At 45.1% G+C, this 25,604-nt stretch overlaps 1 protein-coding gene across 6 annotated transcripts in view; it reads left to right on the forward strand.

Annotated features, from left to right (window-relative positions):
- Positions 1-2,590: 2,590 nt before the first annotated feature.
- The window catches only part of Stmn4 (stathmin 4), a 36,497-nt gene continuing 13,483 nt past the window's right edge, over positions 2,591-25,604 (forward strand). For 5 of the 6 annotated variants that reach the window (XM_048801546.1, XM_015499388.2, XM_048801547.1 and 2 more), the window contains exon 1: positions 20,001-20,138. The gene's annotated coding sequence lies outside the window, so the exon portion shown is untranslated. Of the gene's footprint in view, positions 2,778-20,000; positions 20,139-25,604 lie in introns of those variants that run through there. The other variant, XM_048801545.1, reaches the window with a different exon arrangement.

The following is a 25,604-nucleotide window of genomic DNA, read 5'->3' on the forward strand; positions in this document are numbered from 1 at the left end:
GAGCGGAGCTGGGAAGGTACTGGGCATCCAATGCCCTCAGCCTTATGCATGTCTTCATCCGATGGGTCCTACTGATGGCCAGTGGATTTATCTTTTCGTAAACCAAACTCATTTTTATTCTTTTGCAAATAACTAAATTTTTGTTGTGTTGTTTGTGCCTCCTGGTTAGCAGAGTTTACTTTGTAAATTTTTTTTGAAGATAGAAGGGAATGAGCTGCTGAACATTCTAGACCCAAACCATAGAAGGCAAGTAAGAAATTCACTTACTTTACTTTTACAAGTAAAAGGCTGGTGGAGGGAGTGTCTAAAGAACTGTAACAAGCCAGAAACTGGGAAAGAAACATGAAGGCAAATTCAGGCAGCACTGCCAGAAGTTGGGAGAGGGGCTTTTCTTTTCTATTTAAGAAAGAAAAAAGATAGAAGGCAGAAAATAAAAATCAATTTCAAAAATCAGAACGGTGTGGAACTAAAATGATGGGTACAATTAGATTCAAATTCATGGGACACATTCCGAATTACAGGATACAAAGTAAATTCTAATAATCCAGGATGGCACAAACAAAACAACAAAAATTTAGTTTTTTGCAAAAGAATAAAAATGAGTTTGGTTTACCAAAAGATAAATAAATGGGGAAGAAGGCATAGAATCTTGAGCAAAGATTGTGAATCATTGGAATTTTATACCTAGACGAGTTTTGTGAAGACAAAAAGAAAAAAAAAAGATTTCAAATATGTAAACGTTCAGAAAATAAAATCTCCAATGAACTGTACTTGGAATAATTTAACTTTGTCAAAAAATATTTCTCGGAAGAAATGATGTATACTGTTAAGTATAATTTAATAACAATGATCTGATTAGATAACTTCAGGTCATATTAACCAGACCCTGAACATTTGGAGGCAAGGAAATATAGAATTTCTAAACTACTTCACAAAGAGGAAAAGGGGTGGAAAGGACAAGAATTTAAAAAAAAAATTTTGTTTTATTCTGTACTTTGATGCTGAAACAAGTATTAACTGAGCATTTATTTTAAGGGAGTATTAAAACACTGAGAGACTTTTAAAATAGCACAGTTTACTTCCAAAACAGGAAAAAATATAAAAGAAAAAAGAGTACATGCATTAAGACTGACATCAAGTAAATAAAGATCCACAAAATAAAGTCATTGCTGCTATGCCAACAAATAAACATTTTTAAAATGGTCTTATTTAAAAACTAAGGTTCTCAAATTAGAGTTTTAAGACAAATTATAATCAACTGTTTACAAAAATACTTCAAACTAAATGACCAAATGAACCACAGTAGCAAGAAATTTGGTTCTGAACAATACAAAGCCACACAGAAAGAAAACAGGATTGACAATAATTTCAGATAGGAATTCAAAGTGGGATATAAAAGGATTTTCTTATTTTAAAAAAAATTATTTTAATATATATTAAATATATATTTTGTATAAAATATAAATATTTGTATAAAATATATTTATTTTATATATTTATGTATTTATATTCATACTTATATAAATATGTATTTATATGATATATATATATATATATATATATATATATATATATATGGCTCATTGTCACATATGCACTGCAAACGTGCTGGTATAATTATTGCCAAGAAACTGAAGAGATCCAATTGAAAACATATTAGAACTACTGCAAAACTGGTAAAGTGAAGTCTAAATCATGTTTATTTATAAATTAATACTTTTTTTTCGGAGCCCAGTTTTTTATTTGATCTCTTCTTACATTTGAAAAACTCTTTGATGATACATTTGACCTCCCAACAAACCTCATAGGCTGGTGACCAGGCCTTTAGCATATGGGGGACATTCACAATCCAATCCAGAACAAGGCATAACTCTACCTATAATTTTGTTTCTAATATTAGGTTAAGTGACTTTCAATTTAATTTGGAGTAACAAGAAAAGAAAGCTAACCAAAATATTTTAGGTAAAATGACAATTTCACTAAACTTGTATTTAAGAAAATAATTCATACACTGGCACAAGAAAAATGTACAAAAGAGCCTCCCTTGTTCGTGACAGACCTAAAATAGGAGTGGAAAATAACCCAAATATCCACCAGTAGGGGAAGACTTAAGTGAATTATTACATATGACGGAACACTATGAAGCCACTTTAAGAAAACAAATTTAAGACATAAAGAAATGTTTTCTCGACTAAAGCCAAACATAAAACTCCAGCCGGTGCAATTCCAACCTTGTACAATCTTTCGTAGTAATATTGTTCTCCATGGAGGTTTGGGGACGGTTTGCTTATGCACAAGTTTTGTTTTCCTCTCCTTCCTCGCGCCGCCCCCCCCCACCCCCAACTTCTTCCTTTGTCTTGTAAACGAGAAAGCCTTACAACTGGCAGCCAGAAAAAGGTAACCTGTAGAAAACGTGAGTCACATTCAGCAATGAGGTGCCTTTTGGTGCCCTGCCACGGGTTTTGTTTTGACAACTGTGAGGCCAGGAGGGGAAACCTGAACACAAAAGCCAGGGGGACGGAAGCGATGGGCTGCGTCCCAACAGAAAGAGGCCAAGCGCCAGACAACAAAAGACAGCAGTCGCCTTCACTGATTAGGAATCAGGGTTTTGTCAGCAGGACCCAGGGTCACCCGCTGGAAAACAAGCAAGCGACAGCGGTGGCCTGAAAGCAACTGGTGAAGCTGCAACAGAAGGGCTAGGAGAGGACGCGAGGCCTGGAGGGGAGCCAGGCGGGGGCTGTGTGGACAACAAGCACGCCCAAGCCCCGAAGGTCCAGGTAAGTGGGACGCAGGAGCACGGAGTGGAAACGCAGCGTGCACAGAGGGACTCCCTTCTCCAGAGCCGAGCCACACTCTTTCCCCCCCCCCTCCCAACACCGAGGCATCTGGGACTTCCTAGGTAGGAACGCCACGATTGGCTGCTGCCACTGGCATGATGTCACCATCAGCCAATCTAAAGTCAGTGCTCCGCCTAAGCTAAGGAGGTAGTTAGGGGTTAATTAACTCTTCCTAAACCCTGGAAGCCAGAAAAAAAGATGTCCCTCCTTTTTGACTTCTCTTTGCCTAGATAGAGAAGTGAGGAGTTAGAGATGGAAATAAAGCAAATAAGAACAAATGGTGCCAGGAGTTGTAGATACAGGTACAGACATGGAGACACACACTCACACTTGGTGGGTAAATGTAATGGAGGTCTATTTAGAAATTTGTAAAAAGGTTGATCCAGAATTCCACTATATAGGGTAGTGTTTTAAAACATTTTGATGCAGTTTCTTCCTATATTTTAAAACTTAAAAGCGTAAGATTTTTATGTAAATTAGATCACATTTTATTTCTTGTAGCCTTCTTTATTCATTTACTGTTAGAATTTTCCTTTGGCATTTAATAGTCTTCAACTGTAGGAGGCTTGCTGCTCATGCCTGCAATCTCAGCGGCCGGGGAGGGTGAGGCAGGACTATGGCAAATTCAAAGGCATTCTTGGCAAGAATGCGAGACCCTGTCTCAAAAGAATGAGAAGGGCTAGGGATGTAGATCAGTGGTAGGGCACCTCAGGATTCAGTCCTCAGTACCAGAGGGAAGGAAGACTTCAAGTATTTAGTGGCTGCAGAATTTTCAACCAAATGGACAGTTCGTAAGTGCATCATTATCCAGCATATAAATACATGTCCTCAGTTTTACTGGCAAGAAATTGTACTGGGTATACCATATATTTTTTTTTAAATGCCCAGGTCACTATCATAAACAAGGCAGTAATGAATGCAATTGTATTGTGAGAACTCCTGTCCAATCAATTCCTTAGAGAAACTCTCATGTCAAAGATGAAAATACACATCACCTGGGGCTGCCATGCGGCTCACTGGGAAGATGCTTGACTAGTATCAGTAAAGCCCTGGGTTAGATCCCAGACACTGCAAACAAAACAAAGCAAACACAGCAACAACAAAAAAAAAACCCCAAACATTGCCCAATTGCCCTTCAGAAATGTGGTAGACTGTCTCTTAGAACATTCAGTTCTTCATACCCTAGGAGACTTATTTTCCATCTTTGATGATCTAGTACAGGATAGTAGCCATGAATCTATTTTTTTCTCATTTCCTTCATTACTGGGATTTTGATTATGTTTTCATGTACCCAATGGCCTCTTTTATTTCTTTCTGGATTATCTGGGTTCTTTACCCATTTAAACAAAATCAGAGCAATTATCTTTTTCTAATCCGTTGTAAGACCTATGTTTTCAGCCCAGCGGCATTATCTGGACTCTTTTCTTGGTGCACATACTGTTTTCTTCTACTACGTGACTTATCCTCAGGCTTTTGCTCCAGTGTTCTGTTACTTTTGTTCCTGTTTCCTCTTTGCTGTGGCACAGTTTATGTGGCATGTTCTTGGGACATTTAAAGAACCAGAGCTGTCACTAGTGGTAATTCTTTGATCACTTTTAAAACATTATGCATAATTACTAGTCAATCCAATTCAATCAGTCAATTCTTTATTAAAATGTTTAATTTTAATTATTTTAAGTTAAAATAATTAAAGTTTTAATTAAAAGTTTATTAAAAATTTCTTCATTAAATTTTTTAAAAATTAGTAATAGTCACTTGGGTACAAAAGCAAAATTCAAAAGGAGGATAGTAAAAAGCATTTCTCCTCTGTTTCCAACCACCTATTTTCTCTTCCCATGAGCAACCCCCAATGCTGGTTTATTGTGGACCTTTCCAGAGATATCCTAAAAATGAGCACATTCCTTAAAAAAAAAAAATCCACAAAATAATCACAGGTTACAAATACTTTCATTTTGCTTTTTAAAAACGTGATACATACTGGAGAGCATGTCTTATTTAGCACATGCAGAGTTAATTCATTCTTTTGAAGAGCTGTGTGATGTCCCACTATATGGAACTTATTACTTGGTCACTTGATTTTTCAAAGGAAATTAGGATTACTTCTAATATTTACTATTACAAATAATGCTATGATAACTAAAATTACACGTATCAATCAAATATGTTAGTGGTTTCTTTTTTTAAGCAAGTTTAGCCTATTTATAAGAAATAGCATGACAGATAAGCTTGATGACTTAATTTTGCGCCAACTTTATATTATGAGTTCTGTTTACTTCTAAATTTCTTAGATTTTATTGTATGTCTGTTTGCTTTGTTCCTGAGCATGTAGTTGTCTCTTCTGAGGATTCAGAAGATTTTACTTTTTGGTCTAGTGGTTATCTTTAGTTAACTCTAGTCAAATATTTTTTTTTCATTGAAGTCAAAGAATACAGTCTATAATGTCTAGTATTTGTAATTGTTGATGCTTTGTGGTTTTATATATAACCAATTTTCAAAAAGTGTCCTATACCCCACGAAGTGGTTTTTTGAGTTTTTGTTTGTTTGTTTGTTTTTGTGGGGGGATTCATAAATTCTTTGATGCTCCTCCTTTGAAGGAAGGGTTCCATTGAATGTTATTAAGGAGTTCAAGGTGTGATCAGGAACAGGTTCTTTTTTTCTGTTCTCCTGGCTCCCAGCCCAGTGAAGTCATTCTTTGTACGAGGGCAGGCTGTGATAATCATCTGACTTCTGCAGCCATGAACTCATTACCTAAAGACCTGTAGCTGCCTTGAGTCCCTGGAGTATGTGTCCCTTGGAATCTTGAGAGCATCGTTAGAGTCCTTAGAGGCTCAGCCAGCCAGGGTGATGTCATGCCCAATGTGACCTGCATCCTCCTGCCTCATGGACAGCACTCTTTGTGCCTGTGTCTGGTGAACTCTCTCTAGGCAGGGAGGGTGTGCCCTCAGGCTGGGAAGGCCAGGTGGTTGGTGGCTTTGGTTCATTTCACTTTCCAGACCAGCTCTGTTGGAGGTGGTGACTTATCTCTATGGTATCAGGCCCTTCTGGTCCAAGAGGGTGAACTGGGCCCAGTTCAGTGAAGACACTATAAAAAAATGACAACCAAGTAATAAACTCTCTCTCTCTCTCTCTCTCTCTCTCTCTCACACACACACACACACACACACACACACACACACACACACACAGCTGGCCTTCATGGATCCGTGGATTCCGCATCCCTGGACTTAACCAACTGTGAATCAAAAATATTTGAAAAAGAAAATCCAGAAAGTTCTAAAAAAACAAAGCTTGAATTTTCCCATGGGCTGGATACTACAATGAATCCATACAAATGAAATTATATGTAGGCATTGATTAGGTATTACAAGTAATCTAAAAATTACTTAAAGTAATACGGAAAATGGGCGTAGGTTATAGCAAATTATACACCATCTGTGTCAGGAGCTTGAGCATCGTGGATTTTGGTATCTGTACGGGTCCTGGAACTGATCCTCTATGGATGCTGAGGGGTGGCTGGAAATAGCACCACGATGGGAAAGATGATTGACAATCTCTTTTCCTAGTTCTGGTGCACTCTGAAGTCAGTTTTCACAATATATTCCAGAAGCAGAGGCTCATCTTCCACAGACTTCCTTATACCCTCCCTCAGAGTCTATGGACCTTAAATTATAATGGATTGAGACCAAGAGCTCATTTGGGGAGTGGTTGGGCAAAACTAAAACCCATCACCATGAAGCAGTAAGTGTGCTTCTGTTGCCTTGGAGTGAATTCTTCCTCGGCTCTGTCCTCCGGAGTCCTCATCTTCTCTGTTTCCCTCTTCTTGCTCAGAGCCTGCTGGGCCGATTCCCAATGGCTGCCCTTGGGTTTCTACTGAAATGCACCAGAGTCCAAGGAGAGAAGGGTCAGAGGTGGGCACCCTCTTCCTTCTGCCTTCTGCTTCCTGGGCTCCTTGAGAGCTGCTGTGACACCCTGGAAAGGGGCCTTAGAGATGACCCAGCCCAACCCCCTCTCAACCCACTTTCTCCATTCTAGAGAACACCTAAGACATCCTGCATATCAAGTTCTATAACCACATTCTTTATTTAAAATCTTTTTCGTTTGTTATTTTTAGTTAGTTATGCATGACAGTGGAATGTAGTTTGACATATCATATATACATGGAGTATAACTTCCCATTCTTGTGGTTGTACATGATGAGGAGTCACACTGATTGTGTGTTCATGTATGCACCTAGGAAAGTGATGTCAAATTCATTCTACTATCTTTCTATTTCCATCCCTCCTCCCTTTCCTTCATTCCTGTTTTTCTAATCCGAAGTACTTCTATTGTTCCCTCCCCGAACCCCGCCCCCCCCCACTGTGTGTTAGCATCCTCATATCAGAGAGAACATTTGGCCTTTGGTGTTTTAGGACTGGCTTATTTCATTTAGCATGATAGTCTCCAGTCCCATCCATTTACCAACAAATGCCATAACTTCATTCTTCTTTATGGTGGCGTAATATTCCATCATGTATATATGCCAATTTTTCTTTATCCATTCATCTGTTGAAGGGCACTTCGGTTTGTTCCATAGCTTAACTGTTGTGAATTGAGCTGCTATAAATATTGATGTAGCCATGTCACTATATGCTGATTTTAAGTCCTTAGGGTATATATTGAGGAGTAGGATAACTGGGTCAAATGGTGGTTCCATTCCAAGTTTTCTGAGGAATTTCCATACTGCTTTTGCACCAATTTGTAGTCCCACCAGCAATTTATGAGTGTACATTTTCCCCCACATCCTCACCAACATTTATTGTTGCTTATATTCTTGATAATTGCCACTTTGACTGGAGTGAGATGAAATCTCAGTGTAGTTTTAATTCGCATTTCTCTAATTGCTAGAGATGTTGAACATTTTTTCATGTATTTGTTGACCTATCATATTTCTTCTGTGAAGTGTCTGTTCAGTTCCTTTGCCCATTTGTTGATTGGGTTATGTTTTTTTGTGTACGTGTAAAGTTATTTGAAATTCTTTATATATCCTGGAGATTAATGCTCTGAGTTGTAGGTGGCAAAGATTTCTCCCATTCTCTGGGCTCTCTCTTCACATTCTTGATTGTTTCCTTTGCTGTGAATAAGCTTTTTAGTTTGATACCATACATTTATTGATTTTTTTATTTTACTTCTTATGCTTTGGGGATCTTGTTGAGGAATTGAGTTCCTAAGCCAACATGATGGAGAGTGGGGCCTACATTTTCTTCTAGTAGGTGCAGGATCTCTGGTCTAATGTCTAGGTCCTTGATCCACTTTGAGTTGAGTTTTGTGCAGGTTGAGAGGTGGGGGTTTAATTCCATTTTGCTACATATGTATTTCCAGTTTTCCTAGCACCATTTGTTGAAGAGGCTATCTTTTCTCCAATGGTGGCTTTGTCTAGTATGAGATAACTGTATTTATGTAGGTTTGTCTATAACCATATTGAGACCAGGTTGGGGTATCAATGGCCAGTTTACACCCTCTTTTTTTTTCATTCTGTCCTTAATTCCAGTTTTTGAACTCCTACCAGACACTGAGATTCATGCAGCCAGGATGTTAGGTTACAAAGCCATAGTCCTTCCCTCAAAGACCTCATACTCAAATGAGAGAGACAGATAAGTAACATACACGGTGAAAGTGCAGTGTCAACATTGAGTTCAAGCCCTTAGAGGAGGAGTGGGGTGGGGTGGGGTGCTATAAGGAGGAAGCACAGAAGTGTAGAAGAGAAGGAGAAGGCGATGACATATATCCTGTCTGAGTTGCACACTCCTTGAAGGCTGGTGCACAACCCCAGTTTCCTTTCACAGTATCGACCTACATAGAATAACACTTCTGGGTCTACTGTCCACTTCTGCCACATAGCAGTGTGACCTTGGCCAAGTTGGTTAATGTTCCTGAGACTCAGTGTCCTCATCTGTAGGATGGTGATAGTCATTCCCACCAGGTTGGTTTGTCATTAAAATTAAATATGGTGATCTATGTCAAGAACTTAGCAGAGGACCTGATTTGTGTAGGAGTCAGTATGTCCGAGCTCTTAGTGGTGTCATTTCAGGCTGAGATTCTAACAAAATAAGACCAAACACTTTCCTATTTTAAAGTGAGGAGTGGGACCCTGAAGCATAGGGTGGAAGGGGTGTGGATGACCTTTCTCCCTCAACCCATAACAAGTGGAGAAACCAAAGGGGAGAGCCGGGGTCAGAGGGAGTGTTTCTTTTTTTTTTTTAATATTTTTTATTTTTTAGTTGTAGTTGGACCCAATACCTTTATTTCATTTATTTATTTTTATGTGGTGCTGAGGATTGAACCCAGAGTCTTGCACGTGCGAGGCGAGAACTCTACCGCTGAGCGACAACCCCAGTGAGGGAGTGTTTCTTGTAGGAGCCTTGTTGGTGTGCTTGGATCCATGTTCCTCCCAAGCCACCAACCTCAATTCCTTCCCACCCTGAGCATGAACAGCCTTGGAGAAGGAAGGACGTGTTTCTCTCCAGCTCCATGACTAATGAACTACGTGGAACACCTACTGCGCGACTTCAGGAGCTGGGAGGTTACAGTGGACTGGTGTGACCAAGGCTTGAGGAATCACGCTGGAGGGCTGGTGTTTGACTGGCAGTGCCCATGTCAGAGTCTAGGAAGGCCGCCCCAAATGTGGTTGTACCTTGCTGGGTTGCACCTGCAAGTTCTGTTAGAGCAACATGGATCTAGGATCCCCACGGGAATCAGAAGTGGCCTGTGAGTCATGACACTTAGATTCTGCCCCGGGGGGCTGCCCCAAGAGGAGAGGGACCTCACATAAAGAAGCTGAGGTGTACCCCCCCCCCAACTCACAGGGGATGCTAGAGAACCTGGCGATTAGCTAGAGGAGATGTACTCACCCCTCTGATTTAGGTTTTTTGTGGGTTTTTTTGGTGGCTGTGACCAGATGACTTGGCAAGAACAACATAGAGGAGGAGGAAAAGTTTACTTGGGCTCAAGGTTTCAGAGGTTCCGTCCATGGTCGCTGACTCCATTGCTCTGGGACCAAAGTGGGGCAGCACATCATGACAAAAGGGTGCTGTGGGGGGAAGCACCTCAGAGGGGAGAGAGGAAGAGGTGGGCAGGGTGAGATCTGCTCTCCAGGGATAAACTGTAAACCCCAAAGGCACGTCCTCATTGACCTGCTTCCTCCCGCCCCGCCTGCCTACAGTGACCACTGTTCATCCCTGTCAGGGGATTCATGCACTGGTTAGGTCAAGGCCTTAGGACCCCATCGTTTCACCTCTGAACTTTCTAGCATTGTCTCACACAGGAGCTTTGGGGGGACACCACACATCTAAACCGTAACACCCTCCTCCACCCTGCAAGGGACCTGCAAGGAAACAAAGGTCAGGAAATGGGGGAGGACTCTTTGCTCCAAGAAAAATAGTCACCTTTAGACACCTGCGAGGCCCAGAGGGTGACAAAGAGTGACAAATTCATTCCCATGAGGGCATCCTCAGACGACCAATACTTTCCCCCTCATCCCCTACACCGCCCCCATCCTGGTACAGAGGGTAGGAGCAGCAGAGGCCAAGGCAGAGGGCAGAGAGGGAAGTGCCCCCAACTCCAAATGCTCCCGGGTCAGAGTGGGTGGGACCGGTAACTTCAGCCAAAGCTGCAAACCTGACTGGATGTGCGGGTTATTGAGCCCCAGTTGTTTGGTGCCCTATTATTTGAGCACAACTCCCAGGCACAAAGGTGAGCCCCCATTACAGTCTGCCCTGTCGACCTCCAGGTTGGGCCCAGGCTGGTCTCGGGGCTTGAATCTCCTCCTTTCCCTGCTATGAGAAAGACCCTACCCCTTAGTCTACCTGCCTTGTCCACATGGTTTGCTTTGGAGAGTCTTTCATTTCTTTTTTTTTTTTCTTTATTGAGATATAATTGGCAAATAAAATCATATATATTTAAAGTGTAAGATGTGAATTGCTATACATGTCCATTGTCCAATGAGTTCCGAAATCAAATTAATTATCATATCCATTACCTGATGTGGGTACCCCCACCCCCCAACACTTGACATCTGCTTTCTCATGCTAAGTGTTTTAAATATTAACTACAATCATGTGCTGCAGCACAGACCCTCAGAGCTCATTCATCTCATAACTCACCACCTCCCATCCCCACCTGCAGCCCCAGGCCACCATGTGGAGTCTTGTGCCCCCGGCTCTGCTGCTGTCCTCAATGGACAGAGGGAAGGCACAGCTCTTCCGTTTCAGGATGGTGGTGCCCGCAGTGCTCCTGGGGCAGCATTCCTTTCCTCATCATAGATCTCGGTCTAGATACAGACACAGACATTGCATTACTGCACAGCATTCTGTTGTTTTCAAATCAGTTTTATTGAGATATACTCCACCAACAACAACAAAAATATTCATTTTAAGTTGGAGAGTTTTGACAAATACATAAACCCATGTAGTCACTACCACAGTCAAGATGTGGCATATTTCCATCACCCCCCAAATCCCTTCCTGTTCCACCCTCACCAAAGCTCAACCTTGACCCAGCCCCAAGCAGCCCCAAGCAGCCCCTGATGGCTTTTCCATCCCTTCCGATGGGATTCATCACTTCCAGAAGTACCTCACAGAAGTGGATCATACGTGCAAATTCCATGTTAATCAAGAACAATCTGTCCAGATAATAAAACACTGATATTTTTCTAGAAAATCAGCTGAAAATGTGAGTTTTTTTCCTCCTAATGAGAAAACTTTAACCATTCTCTCTGGAAAGCACAATATGAAGCACAGACTTTTTATCCATATTCCAGTGACCTCCAAATCTACCAGTCTCCTCTCTCGTCACACTTCCTTTAATTTACCTGTTTCTATTTTTCCTCTAATGCCCTACTTATTTGGCTGGAATACAAGAATGCCACTTGTGTTCTGCTTATGATCATTTCTAATTTTCTTGGATTTTTGGTTATGAACTGATTTTTCATGGGCAAATATATTTTCAAGATTACTGTGCTTAAATTCATCTATCATTGACCTAAACTGGTTTTGGATCCCTTGAACAGAAAGGATCAGATCCTAAACTACACCGGAAGGTAAGTGAAAGTCACAGTGGCTTTTTGTTAACTTTGTGTGTGTGTGTGTGTGTGTGTTTCTATGCTGCCCTTTTTGAAGCCTGCTTTCATGATCCTCCAAGTCTCTGAAGTCCTTAAACCTTTATAAGGGAGGATTCCAAGTCAACCCTTTCCCCGTGTGTGCTTCTGAGCAGGGCAGGAAGGGAATGAGTCAGGATGACCCTAGTGCTGATTCCAGAACCCTGATTCTAGCACCCTGTGCACAGAGAAACGTGTAAACAGGCAGAACTGGCTGGCTGGGGAGGTGGCCACCTCATGCCCCAGAGCCTGACCCTCTGCTGAAGAGTCACTTGTGGGCTGCCTCCTCTGCATCCTTGGAGTGTTCAGCCCCTGGAATTTTTGTGGGGGGGGGGGGAAGGCAACTCCAGAGCTACAGATGAGGGCACAGGTACTGCAAACATTCTTCCCAACCCCAGTTTTCTCAGTCCAACCTAATTCAAGTGTTCTGTAGTGACCTTGTTTTCAAAGACATTTAGATGATGTGCACAACATTCCTGTCTCATTGGTGGTTGCTAATCCTTAGGCAGTAATCCTACTGGCCCTCCACTACCCACTTGGCCTCACTCAGAGCAAGACTCCCATTCCATGCAGATTTGCACTAGGACACCAACCTGCTGGCCCAAATCCCAGGCGCCACACACGCATCTGTCCTGAGCTGAGCCAGAGAGATTCTCTTGCTTGGATATTTTGGAGTTGGGATAAAGAGAAGACTCGTCTGTCTTTCCAAGCTAGGAAACCCAGAATGGTCAGGGCTGGGGAGTCACAGTCTGTCATGAGGTAGGAGGAAAAATAGCCTTTTAAACACAGAATGAAAGGGTGCGGGGAGCACGAGTTCGGGAGATAGAGCCCGGGACTTCCAGGTTCTGTTAGCTTTCAATTCCTGGCTCCAACCCAGCTGTCCTTTGTGTGTTGGTTTCTATGTGATGTTCCTTTAAACTTGAATAAATTTTCTGATTTTGCTCATGGTAATTTGGAGTAGTTTATAACCAAATGAACTTGGAATAAGATGCAAACAGGAAATGAAGCTGCACGTGACCACATAGCTGACCCATTTCAGGGGTGGGGACACTTGGATTCCATGATGCTGGAACTGAAAGCTGGCCATCAGTGACCTGCAGACTGAAACCACTAGTGAAATGAGTGTCGGATGGGTTTTGGAACTTGGAGAATTTTTCTAGTGAGACTGAGGAATTAGGGGCTCAGAAGGTAAGGTTGAAGGATGTCAGGTTGTGTTGGAGACCCCCTGGGGCTTCAGCAAGGTGCCCGGGGAAGTGTCAAGTTTGAGACTGTCACTGCAAATGGATATCGACAATCAGGTCAGTTATGCAACCCTGCTCCTGAAGGCCTCTCTGCTCATGGTATAGGATCGGAGACCACAGAGAGTCCATCCTAGAAGGTAATCACAGGACCGACTGAGCTGCAGCTGTTACACTCTGCAGCAACCTACATCCAGAACTAAATTTGGCACACCAATTATGAAACAGGGAGGTTCTGGCAATTGGAACAAGGACACCCAGGAAGGGCTGGGGGAACTGGGGAACCCTGATCCTTCTCATGTGCTTCCGAGGCCTTCTGTGGTGCCCTCCTGCAAGACCAGGGTGGGATGCCTCTCGCCATGGACTGTACTTTAGGACCTGGTTTGGGAAGCTCACAGAGCCAACCAGGCAGAGGCAGAATTTCTTTGCTGGTGTCCTCCACACCTGAAGGCAAAATTCATCAGGCAGGGAACTCAGGCACAGCCCTCCAGCTTCCTTCTAAGAACTGAAGCCCACAGGCACAGCCCAACTCCGGCTCTCCTGCTTAGCAAGCTGTCTGGAGACGGCTTTGAGCAAACGCAGACTCCCTAAATTAAATCGACGGGCTGCCAGTTAAGATTTTACAGGTTTTTTTGTTGCCAAGAAAACCGTAGCCCGGACAACAGGGTCTTTAGATGGACACAACTGCACTGCCAGGCATCTTGGGCCTTCGGGAGAGCACAGGCCCAGTCCTGGAGGCTGCCAGCTCCCCGCAGAAGGCGTCAGGAAACCACAGCCAGTTAATTCTGCCCCAAAGTTGCCCCAGGGTGGCTGTGAAGGACCCTGGAGAAGGGCAATATCTTTATGGACAGAAGGTGGACTGGCACCACTGGCTAGCCAAGGGACCCGCTCCAGGCGCCAGCAGAGGTCAACATGCAGACGACCATGAGCTTTGTCAGGTGTCCTGCCGGAGCTAATGTGCACCTCAAGCCGGTGACCAACGCGTGGCTGTGGGCCTGGAGTTGCCTCTTGTGTTTTTAAGTGGGAAAGCGATATGGCTGTGTCCAGCCTTCCTCCCAGGGTTCCCATCAGGTGGGACTCGAGGGTGGATGGTTGTCATTTCCTCTACAGAATGGATGAGTCTCTCCTGGAGGAGAAAGGGGCCTTGCCTGGGACCCGAGCCTCACCTCTGAGTGCAACAGGAGCCGAGGAGGAGCAGGTGTCGGCAGGTAGAAATGCACATGGGCTCCCTCTGCCGTGGATCTGGGTATGGAGACCTGGCCCACGCAGGGCAGGAAGATTTTATTTTTCTGGGAATTTTGAATCGGATCTAGGAGACAGCAAAGGATCTCTCTGTGTGGCTGACGACAAAGATGCCAGTGCCTCTACTTAGCAGTGGCAGCCATGGGCACAAACAGCACAAAGGTGGTCTGCAGAGAAGAAGCAGGCATCTCTGCCAAGCAGGCCGGGTGGGCTGGGGGGCGAGAGGGACGCAGAGCTGCTTCGTGATTGCTTGCCTGACTCATTTCTGGGGCGGAACCATCTTTGGGTTCCATGAAATAGTCTCGACTCCTTTTTTTCCTTTTTCATTTTTGGTAACTGTCTATATTGAAGTCATCATAGATTCAGAAGGACTTGCAAAGATAGTACAGAGAGGCCCCATGTTCTCTACTCTCAGTTTCCCCCAGGGTTGCAATTGAGGTCACTACAGTACCATGTCAGGACCAGGAGCCCACAGTGGTGGAGTGCGTCCTGGGCCATTTCACGCCCCACACTGATTTGTGTAGACATCGCCACCCTCATGATGCAAAACTGCTCCGCCCAGGAGGATTCCTTTCTCTGATACCTCTTTAGTCACCCTCCACCCCCATTCCTAAGCCCCGATAATTACCAATCTGTTTCTCACCTCTGTCATCTGGTCTTTTTGTGACTGTTCTATCCATGGAATCATATAGTTGTAACCCTTGGAGACAGGCCATCCTCCCCCCACCCCCAGCATAATTCCCAAAGATCATTCAAGTCACTGCATCAGGAGTCTATTCCTTTTTAACGCCCATCAGTAACTATCCGTGGTGTGGATATACTGGTTTGTGTAGCCGTTCACCTCTTGAGGGCCTTCTTGATGATTTCCTGTTTGGGGCTATGATGAATAAAACTGCTCTAACATTTGTACACAGATTTTTGTGTGAATATGAGTTTTCATTTCCCCGGGAACAATGCTGAGAAGAGCAATTGCCTGGTCCCCTGGTGTTGCGGTTTGGATCTGGGATGTCCTCCAAAACTTCCTGTGTGGTAGGCTTGGTCCCCAGCTGGTGGCATTATTGGAAGGTAGTGGAAATGTTGGGAGGTGGGGCCTAACTGGAAGAGGCAGGTCACCGGGGGCTGCTCTTGAAGGGTGTATTTTGTCCCTGGACCTTACCGCCCACCCCCACTCTGTCTGCTTCCCAGCTGCTTCGGGGAGGTAAGTAGCTCTGCTCCACCCTGGCCCTGCGCCATGATGGTCCACTTCACCACATGCCCAGAGACAATGGAGCCAGCCAACCATGGATGGAACCTTTTGAAACCATGAGCCAAAGTAAACCTTTCATTCTTTTAAGTTATCTCAGGTATTTTGTCACTGCAATGAAAAGCTGACAAACACATCTGGTTAGTGTGTGTTAAATCTTTTAAGAAACTGCCAAACTGTTTTCTGGAGTACCATTTTCCATTCCCTCCAGCAACGTCTCACTGATCTAGTTTCTCTGCACGCTCACTAGCATTTGGTGTTGCAACTACTTTTATTTTACTCTTTTAATAAGTATGTTGTGATTGCTCACAGAGACTCACACTTGTATTTCCCTTATGGCTAGTGTTGTTGAATACCTTCTCATGTGTGTATATGCTATCTGTATATTCTCATTGATAAAACCTCTCTTCATATCCACTGTCCATTTTCTAATAGGATTGTGTATTTTTAAATGTTTTACTGTTAAATTTTAATATAAACTTTTCTTAAAAAAAACAAGTTTGAAATGGGCTTCTGCTACTTGCACGACTGAGACTTATGGGTAGTCTGTGTTGTACTTAATGACAATCACAATAATGACTGACATTTATTAAGCTTGTAGTTGTGCCAGGCACTGTTCTCTAGTGACATCCAGGTCTTAGCTTACTTGATAAATGTTTTGTTTTTCTAAACAGAGTATATTTTGTTATAAACATTATCTGCCAATACAATTTAGTTTACAAATCTAATCGTTGGCATAAACAAACAGCACGGACAATATACATTGCTTAAATTCTAATTGACTGCATTTATTTGTGTCTCAATTTACTGAGAGAAATGTAAGCCACTGGCGTCGCAGGGGCTTCTGAGTCAGTAAAATAAGCATTCATGTTTTAAAAAGTGACGTCATGCATACATGTTTTTCCTTAGTGTTAAGTAAATTCCTGACAATTATCAGTTCAATTAATTCTACATAAATCCCCCAAACCTTTGTCTCCTCCTAAAGTAAAGGCAGAAAAGAAACACCCATTTATGTTATATGTTTTTACAGATCGCATTTTTGCAAGTGATACGGACACACGTGTGTTGATCAGGTCTTCTGAAGTGAGGCAAACACCCCATTTTCTGAGATTTAGAAAGAGGTCAGAGGCTCCATGAACCTCTCCAGGGAGACTACCCAATTGGTCTTCAGTAGAACTACCTGGGTCAAAGGCAGGGGTCCCTTTGGGGACTGAGGTGCTCCTTGTGCCCCAGTGGCTGCAAGTGTGTGATTACAGGGTGATCAGGTCATTGGGCAGCGGTTGCCCTTGGATTCTTGGTTAGAGATAAATGAATCGAGATTCAGGGTCTGAATGCTGTTGCCACAGTGCAGCCTGAGCTGTGAGGAGCTATGAGAGTCTGCACAGAGGCAGGGGCGTGGATCTGCGTGTCTGGGGGGCCACGCACCTTGACTGAGGTCCAAAGGCTGCACCTAGGGAACCAATCACCACCCCCCCACCCCCCAACACTTGACATTAAACACCTACCCGCCCCACCCAACACTGACTCGGCAGGTGCAGGGACAGTCTCTGGCCATGTCTTCTTCAGCAAGGCTCCTGGGAGCTTTGAGCACCAAGGTGTGACGAGCTCAGCCCCTGCCCAGCCTCTCCTCCATCCCTGGTCTCAGTGCCACCCTTCCAAGCTTCCTAGCTTTGACCTTGCTGATTCCTTTGGTCTCTCCTCACCCCTTCTCCTTTGGACTCGATGCCTGTCCCGTTTCCTACTAACTCTGCGCTTTTCTATCCATCACTGCTGCAGGTGGCTTTGCCTCACCCCAGGAAGCCCCAGGACTCTCCTCCCACTGGGAAGATGTCCAGGCAGTAGCTCTGCCCACCCCTCACTCCCTCTCTTTCCAATATTATTTTCCCTTCTCTGCCCCAACATTCAAATTGAGGCCTCACCTCTTAACAGGTGAGGTTGTTTGCAGAGCGTCTATTTGTTATAAATGGGGTAGATGCTCCCTGTACAGATTGTGTGTGTGTGTGTGTGTGTGTGTGTTGCCCACCACAACCTAGCACTCAAACAGCATCTAGAGAGAAATGGAGCAGCCCTCCCCACTTCTCCTCTTTCCCCCTTGGTCTCTGCTCTCGGGTAGTGATGTCCTGCTCCCCTTCACCCCCACTGTCCCCACCCCACCCTCCTTCCCAGTCAGGATGGGGGGCTCCACCCGGTGCCTCCCTCTCCTGGCAGCAGAGGATCTCTTATTGGCTGCCATCACCATGGCAACCCCCTGTCTCCGCTCCCCCTCCCTCACTTTTCAGAGCCAGCAGATCTGTGGAGTTGCAGCTCCTCAGGGCTGGGAGGAGAGGCAGGTGGGGAAGGAGAGAGGGCTCCTGACAGCCAGGGCAGCCGTACATTTGAGGTTTGCTTGGATTCCAGATCCCGGCTTGGCATGCGGTGCGGTGCGGCCTCTATTGCCTCCACACCCTGAAGGAAATGCTTCTGCTACCCTCAGGCGCTTCAGTTCCCTCTGACATGGGCCAGCCTGGCCTGAGGGTCCTGGGTGGTGGCCTGTGACATGCATGGAGAGTGTGTTGTTCAAAGGCACTCACTGAATGTGGAGCAGAATGACGTCTCTCCTGCTGTCCCTGCAGCCCTGTGGGGGGGGAGTTCAGGAGAGGACAGCTGCATGCGCTGCAAACCCCAAAGTCAGGCAGGGCTGTCGGTCATTCTGACACCCCCAAGTCCCCTGACAAGCGTCCTTGAGTCCTGATGAGGAGTCGTCTTGGGAGACATATGTCCATGTGGGTCCCCCTGCAGAAGCCCGCAGGGCCTGGGCCCCAGCTGTGGGAAGCAGGTCCTCTACATTCAGCAGGCCACCTTCAGATCCTCGACAGTGCTGTTGTAGTTAGAAAAAGGATGTCAAAGCATGGGCTGAGTTCAAGGTAACCTTTAATCATTATGTGCAGTCTCAGTGACCAGAGGTGTGGTGGTTGAGGGTGAGAATGATGACATTGACGGGAGGTGATGTCATACCGAGGTGAGATGATGTCATACTGAGGTGAGGTGATGTCATTCTGAAACACACTGCACAGGGATGATCCTCAAAGTCATCAAGTCATGTGCAAGAATCCCAACACAAAAGGACAAACACTACATGATGTCACTTGTATGATATACTTAGAATCAGGCAAATTAATAGAGTTGGAAAGTAGATCAGAGGTTAGGGAGAAAGGGGCGGTTTTAATGGTTACAGATGAATGTCAGGGAGATGAAAAACTTCGGGAGATGGTTGGTGACAGTCACACAACACTGATTGTATATAGTGCCACTGAATGTATGGGATACTTAACAATGTCAGTGGGCTGGGATGTGGCTCAGTGGTATAGGGCTCGCCTAGCACGTGCAAGGCCCTGGGTTTGATTCCCCACACTGGAAAAAGAGCAAAACTTATGTTTTGAATGTTTTGCCACAATTAAAAGTGAGTCCTTCCCGAGAAAACTGAGTGAGGAAGGTTGGGCGGTGGAAAGCGAGGATGGTCACATGGAGGCGCCCCCAGGAGGAGTCCTGCTCTGCAGGGCACCTCAACCCTCCTGCTTCACCTGTCCTCTCCTGCCCACAGGCTGACAGTGAGCAGCTGAGCCTCCTTCATCAGGGGCCCCCTGGATTCCCCGAGGGCATGGAAGGCACTGCAGATGACCCCTCCCCTCCCCCCAGGATCCCACCACATTCAGGAACCTTCAGGGTAAAGATTAGTCTGGGCTCCTACCTGTGGCTCCCTCTGGTAGACCCAGGCTGGTCCTGTGGGCTGTGAGGACCCACTGGTCCCGGGCAAATGCCCCAACACAGATGTGGCCGACACCTCCTGAGGGCCGCCAGGGGGAAGCCCTGCTCTCCTGGGACCCCTGCATGAAGCCCTTGCCAGCTCCACCCTGGGCTCTCTGCAGCCCCTTGCCACCTTGTGAGTCACTGTCCTAACCCACCAGCCTTCTGACCGAGCTGGAAACAGGCATCAAGCCTTTTGGGAAGCTATTTTTAGGGTTCATCTGTTCTATCTTCTTGCTTCTCTAGATTCCATATTCTCTCACCCCCAGATTTGAAGGAGCTAAAGATTCCCCAAATCATTCATGGTTCCTCCCCCAGTGTGCAGGCTGTGCCTCCCCCCCACCTTCCCCCTACCACTCCCTCCCTTCCCTCTCGCCACCCTCACTCTCTGCCTCCCCGGCTCCACGGGCAGTGGGGAAAGCAGCCCTTTGTCTGACATCATCTCCCACTCCCTGGCCTGCTAAGAGTTACTCGCTCAGGCAATCCCCGCTCCACCAGAGGAGACTGTCCAATTGCCAAGCAACCTACTGCTGGCCAATCAGAGAGCTCGGAGATGATGTCATGGCAAGAGGCGAGCAGTGGTGCTGATGTTGAGAGAAGCCCAGGGTACCACTAATTGAGGGAGTGAGGAGAGAGCAGCTCGCTTGCTTCTAACTGGACTGCAGGTAAGAAGACATGAGATGCAAAGGGTCGGAGGTTTTCAAACAAAAGAAAGAAGCAAAACAGCAGCCACGGAGAGGAGGGGCAGAGGGTCCGGGGCCCTTTGTGTTGCCTTTGGTTTCACTCAGTCATTTAAACTTTGTCAAGCCTTGGGGGAAGCAGGGCGAGGCAGGGGATGGTGCTTGGCGAGGGGCAGGGGCCAGGGTGGGATCCTCACTTTTGTTCCAGAGCTCAGGAGAGAGGCAGTGTCGGAGGGAGGTCCCTGGTGAGTTATTTTTGCATAAAAATGTTTTGTTGCTGAGGGAGAAAGGGTTGGCTTGGAACCTGGTTTCCCCTGGAACTGATTCTGACCCGAAGACCCCTTTCAAGCCTGAAGCTGCCCTGTGTTTGACAGTTTCGGCTTTCCTGGTCTTTCTTTCCCGTTTTCATCCTTCTCCTTGCCTCTCCACCACCTTACTTTCTCCTCCTGATCCTAAGGATGCAATGAGATCATCCCCTCTGCTTCGCCCCGCCCCACCCTGAGGTCAACCTGATCCTACCTGGCGGGGCCAGCGGGCTCAAAGTCTGAGGCTGCAGGAGCACAGGCCTGCCACGCCCTGGTCCTCCCTCCTCACTCAGACCCCCACCCTTCCAGGAGTTTAGGCATTTTCCTTTTCTCATGCCCGGGACCGGGACCTGGAGCTTTGATGTCCAGTGGCCGGCTCGGTCCCACGTGGTGGCCATGTCTTTGTTTTATTTCTCCCAGGAAGATGCCATCAGGTGTGGGGGAGCCTCATTGTCCTGAAGCTGGGCAGGTCTCCAGGGAGTCTTAGGGGGGTAGGTCAGACATGTTAGGGGGTGCCCTTGTCTGCATAGCCCAGGCAGGGATGCCCCTGTGTCCCAGGGACAAGAGAACACTACTGGGGGGTGCTGGAAGTGGCCTGCTGGAGCCCTGAGGGGTGGGTGGGTGGGAAGGTCGGAGGGAATGTGGGGGAATCTGTCTCCATGGAGGCTGAGGCCCCCTCTAGGGGGAGGAGAGCTCTCCCACGGGCGGGTGCCAGGGGGAATGAGATCATACATCAGATGTGGAGATGATCATAGTGCTGGAGGGGAAGGAAGGCAGAAGGGGCAGTTCTGATCTGTGGCTCCACAGAAGTGAACCGGAGCCTCCCAGAGCCCTGTCCTCTCCTGTAGCTCACGGAGCCCCTGCCTTGCTGTTAGGAACAGTGCTTCCAGCCCTCTCCGAGGCTGCCTAGCTCCTGCCAGCTCTTCCCAGACCTCTTGTTATCCCCAGCTCCGCCCAGCCACACCTGCAGCTTTGGAGTGAGCAAGGTTCTTTAACTGCTCCATGCTTCACCAGAGAGCATGCTTCCTTGTGGGAAGTGAGTTTCCCTCACTGAAGGCATTCAAGAAGAAGGGGGATGACCACCAGCAGAGAGGCATGAGAGGAGGCTTCTGCGTTGCCCTGGAGATAGGTTTAGTCTTCCTCACTACAGACTAAGACCTGTTTAGTAGATTATGAAATGAATTTTGTGGATTATAACCAGTATGTCTTTTAATAATATGAGATAAGGTAGAATTGAAAAAATTTAGAACACAGCCAATATAATGGATAAATTATGTTTTCTGTGCCTTTTTACTTAGGAATGCGTTTTCAGTTATGTGTGTATTTGTGAGTGCACGTGTATGTGTCCAATCAGGATGTACACTGTATGTTGTACACTATATGTGCTCATTGGCAGATACAAAATGAGTGTCTGAAAGTTATAGTTCATTCCAAGTGTTATTTTAAATGGGAGACTGTTTCTTTCGTGAGATACTGTGTTCTAAAGGTTTGTCTAGCATGTTCCCCCAGAGTCCAGTGTTTAGCAGACATACAGCAGTGCCCTCTTATCCATGGTTTTGTTTTTCTCTGTTTCAGTTACTTGTGGGCAACTAAGTCCAAAAATGTTAAGTGGGAAATTCCAGAAATAAGCTATTTGCAAGTTTTAACTTACTTTTATCAGTATATTATGATAATTACTCTATTTTATTACTAGCTATTGTTGTTAATCTCTTGCTGTGACTTATTTATAAATGAAGCCTTATCATAGGTATGTATGTAGAGGAGAAAACAGTATATCCTGGATTTCAGGCACCTGTGGGATATCTTGGAATGTGACTCCATGGGTGAGCAGGACTCTGGGTTTTACTGTTGGTGGAGGGGTAGGGGTGTTCCTCACATTTTTGCTTGGATGAGTGGTTCATATCTAGATTCCATCTTGGCTCCATGAAAGAGATCTGAGGAACAGGTGAGACTGGCCACCTTCCCTCTTTTGACCAGGCAGTTTAAACCAAGTGCCTTCTCCAGGAGGAAAGAGGGTTGATTGACAGTATTTAAAACAGAGCAACACAGATTGACAAATGGGGATCTAATAAGATAGTGAAACAGGAAAGAAGGACACAGGGCAAAGAAAGCAGGACAGGTGAGGAGGGGAGGGGTCAGAGTCCACTTTCAATTGACCACGCAAGAAGAACAGGAATGTTCAGATCTGTTGTTGTTGATTTTACATATAGGATTTCAAATTATCAAGATCATAACCAAAGAAAAGACTAAGTTTTCCAGAACACTTAAGATCCTGACTTCTATGTCCCTTTTTACAGTTTTATATTATTTCCTGCTTACCCGAGGACTTTCATTGGAGACAGAATTCCTAGAAAGTTTGAAGAAATGACTCTTTTTTTTTTTTTTTTGGAAGAAGCATAGAAATTTGGGTGGAATTATGTAATGGGGAAAAATGCAATTTTTATATTGCTTATTAGAGGACCGAACTCTTTGTTAGTTTGAGAAATGAACATGCATCATGCATTACCTGGTTTGCTTATTAAATTAGCATTTGTTATATTCAGAAATGTAACAGTGTGGGAAAGGTTGCTTTTTCTATTTTTGTTTGAGAATGATCAAGGACCCCCCCCCATCCAAAAAATCACCCTTCCCATTTATAGTCCCAATAGGAAGGTAGGAGGATCCACAGATACATGCACCCCACACATATTCCTCTCCCACCTGCCCCCACTCACATGTACATACCTACCTTTCTCCCCCACCAAAGCCCAAAGCTTTTTGCTCCTTTGCGTTAGAGCTGTGTGCCCTGCCTGCTTTGGGTCCTGCTGTCAGAGATGAGAGGGAGAAGAACAAGACAGATCAAAAGGGGCGGTGGCTGGCCTGGTTTATAACAGGGCACTGGCAAATCTAGAGTTCATAGAACAAGCTGGAGAATGTGAATCTGGGGGAAGGAGGACGGGAAGCGTGCTGGGAGTCGGTGGGTCCCTGGGCGGGGGGTCTGTGCCTGAAATCCAGACCAGAAAAGGGAGCAAAGTGCAAAGTGCAGAGTGCATACGTGAGAACAAGCGGACAGACAGCATCCAAGGCTAACTGCTCCCTGCACACGCATAGGGACTGACAACCCAGGGTCAGGGCTGCCTGCCACTTACCTTCAGCATCTCAGACACAGACACTCCCAAGAAACATACCATGAGGGCTTTCTGGAGAAAATTACTCCAAGAAGTACTGTAAATAGTAAAAAATGATCAGATTAAAAAAATTGAATTCAAAAAGGACATATAATGGTCATGAACAACCAGAACAATAGCCTTTATAGACGTCTAATTATAGTAAGCATATTTACAAAGCCGAATGCAAAAAATGTCAAATATCTTGGGCTAGGGATATGTTGAGTAAGGTGATCATGTAGTCTTACTACTTTGCATAGTGCATACAGTAGATTTTCAAAAAAATATTTGTTGAGTGAATAACATTAAAAAAAAAAAAGAAATCAATAATGACAATCCAAAACTGAAAAATCCAGATCATTCTGACAGAGCCAGGTTTGTAGAGAGAGGAAGTAAAATTTTGTTAAATCTCTTATCTCACACAAAGAAAATCAGTGGACACCATTTTATACTTATACTTAACTTGTATACTTATAGTTGTAAGTGATATCCATTTAAAGTTAAAATTAAAGTAACATTAAAAAATAAGCGCTGGAGAAGAATGAAAGAACAAAGAAATAAAAATGATGTTGCAAAAGATAAGGGGCTTCTTTCCGTGTAGTTTAATTTGGGCTGGAAGTAGGACTCTGCTCCTTGGGCCTCAGACAGGCACTAAATTTCCTAGACCCTTTGTCTCTTCATCTGAGAAGAGATGGGAAATAAAAATCTAGAGATCCCCGTGACTCCTTCTATCTGTGGGACTGCAGAATGGGCAAAGAACTTGACCCTCTGGGGATGTCGACAAGTTCTCTTGCTTTTTCTGTCCAGATACGAAAATGACTCAATTTATTATGCTTGATAGGTTAGGTGTAGGCTTTCAAATGGGGACTGTCTGAGGCCATAGCTGAACCCAAGGACAGCTTAATGGTAAGAATTTTAAGCATGAGGTCACCCAGGATAGAGAGGCAATTTGGAGATAGTCAACTTCAACCATGTGCCATGGGCAGCTGTCCTTGCTCCCATGTAGGGACAGGGCTGGATTTGAGAACAGCATGGAGCTTCGTCAGGAACAGCATGAAATTTGATGTAAAAAGATTCTGGTTCAAATTATGCCTATCCCTTCCTCCTTGTCCCACTTCAGGGAAACAAAGTTGCTAAACTGACCATCTGGAAAATGGGTCTAATCATATCCATTTCATAGGTTTCAGGGAGAGTGAATGGTAAAATGTATACACATGGATTACAATAATGCAAACATAATAGGCACAGGAAAAAAATAAGGAAATGCTGAGAGTGTAAACTCACTAGAGTGCAAATACTTATTTTCTTTTCTCTGCAACATAGATCTTTCCGACATTCAGGGCTAGTATGTTTGCAATTGAAGCAGTTTGTGTAAGATGCATGAGCACACGTGCACCGGGAAGCTCCTGGTCAACCATGGTGCACTGTCAAACATCCATGTCGTTGTCAGGAGTGAAATTACAGAGCTTGCTTCAGGTGCTAGTGCCTGAGACTACTCCTGACTCTGGAACCCCACCCAGAGCCTGACTCACAAACCCAATTCTCTGCCTGTCCTGAATAAAAATTTACACCCTGAACTTGACTTCTGCCATGCTGAATCTCTTGTGTATATTGAATAGGAGATTAAAAAATAGCCTGGGAAGTCCCATCACTGTGGATTATTTGGGGCTGTCTAATGGCTTCCTCTCAGCATAGCCATTAGAACCTTGAGGGCCTCCTCAGACCTAGGCCTCCAGAGTTCTGCTGTCACCAGCAGGTCATTCCTAGAACACAATTATGCTGCATTCTGAAGCTCTCGACCATCCGCGTCTCCTCTTGAAGCCCTGAAAAGCAAACCTAAGGGGAGCTTTGATACTACCAGTCCCCAAAGCCAGTGAATCACACACCATTCTGTCTGCCAGCCCCCTCTATGACTCACTTGTCCCTAAATGGTCTTTACTCTAATCCCCTCCTTCTTCCTTGATGACATGGTCCATAGTATTGCAGAGGACCCTGCTGAA

The sequence above is a fragment of the Marmota marmota genome, unplaced genomic scaffold, assembly GCF_001458135.2.
Source record: "Marmota marmota marmota unplaced genomic scaffold, marMar, whole genome shotgun sequence".
Taxonomy (NCBI): domain Eukaryota; kingdom Metazoa; phylum Chordata; class Mammalia; order Rodentia; family Sciuridae; genus Marmota; species Marmota marmota.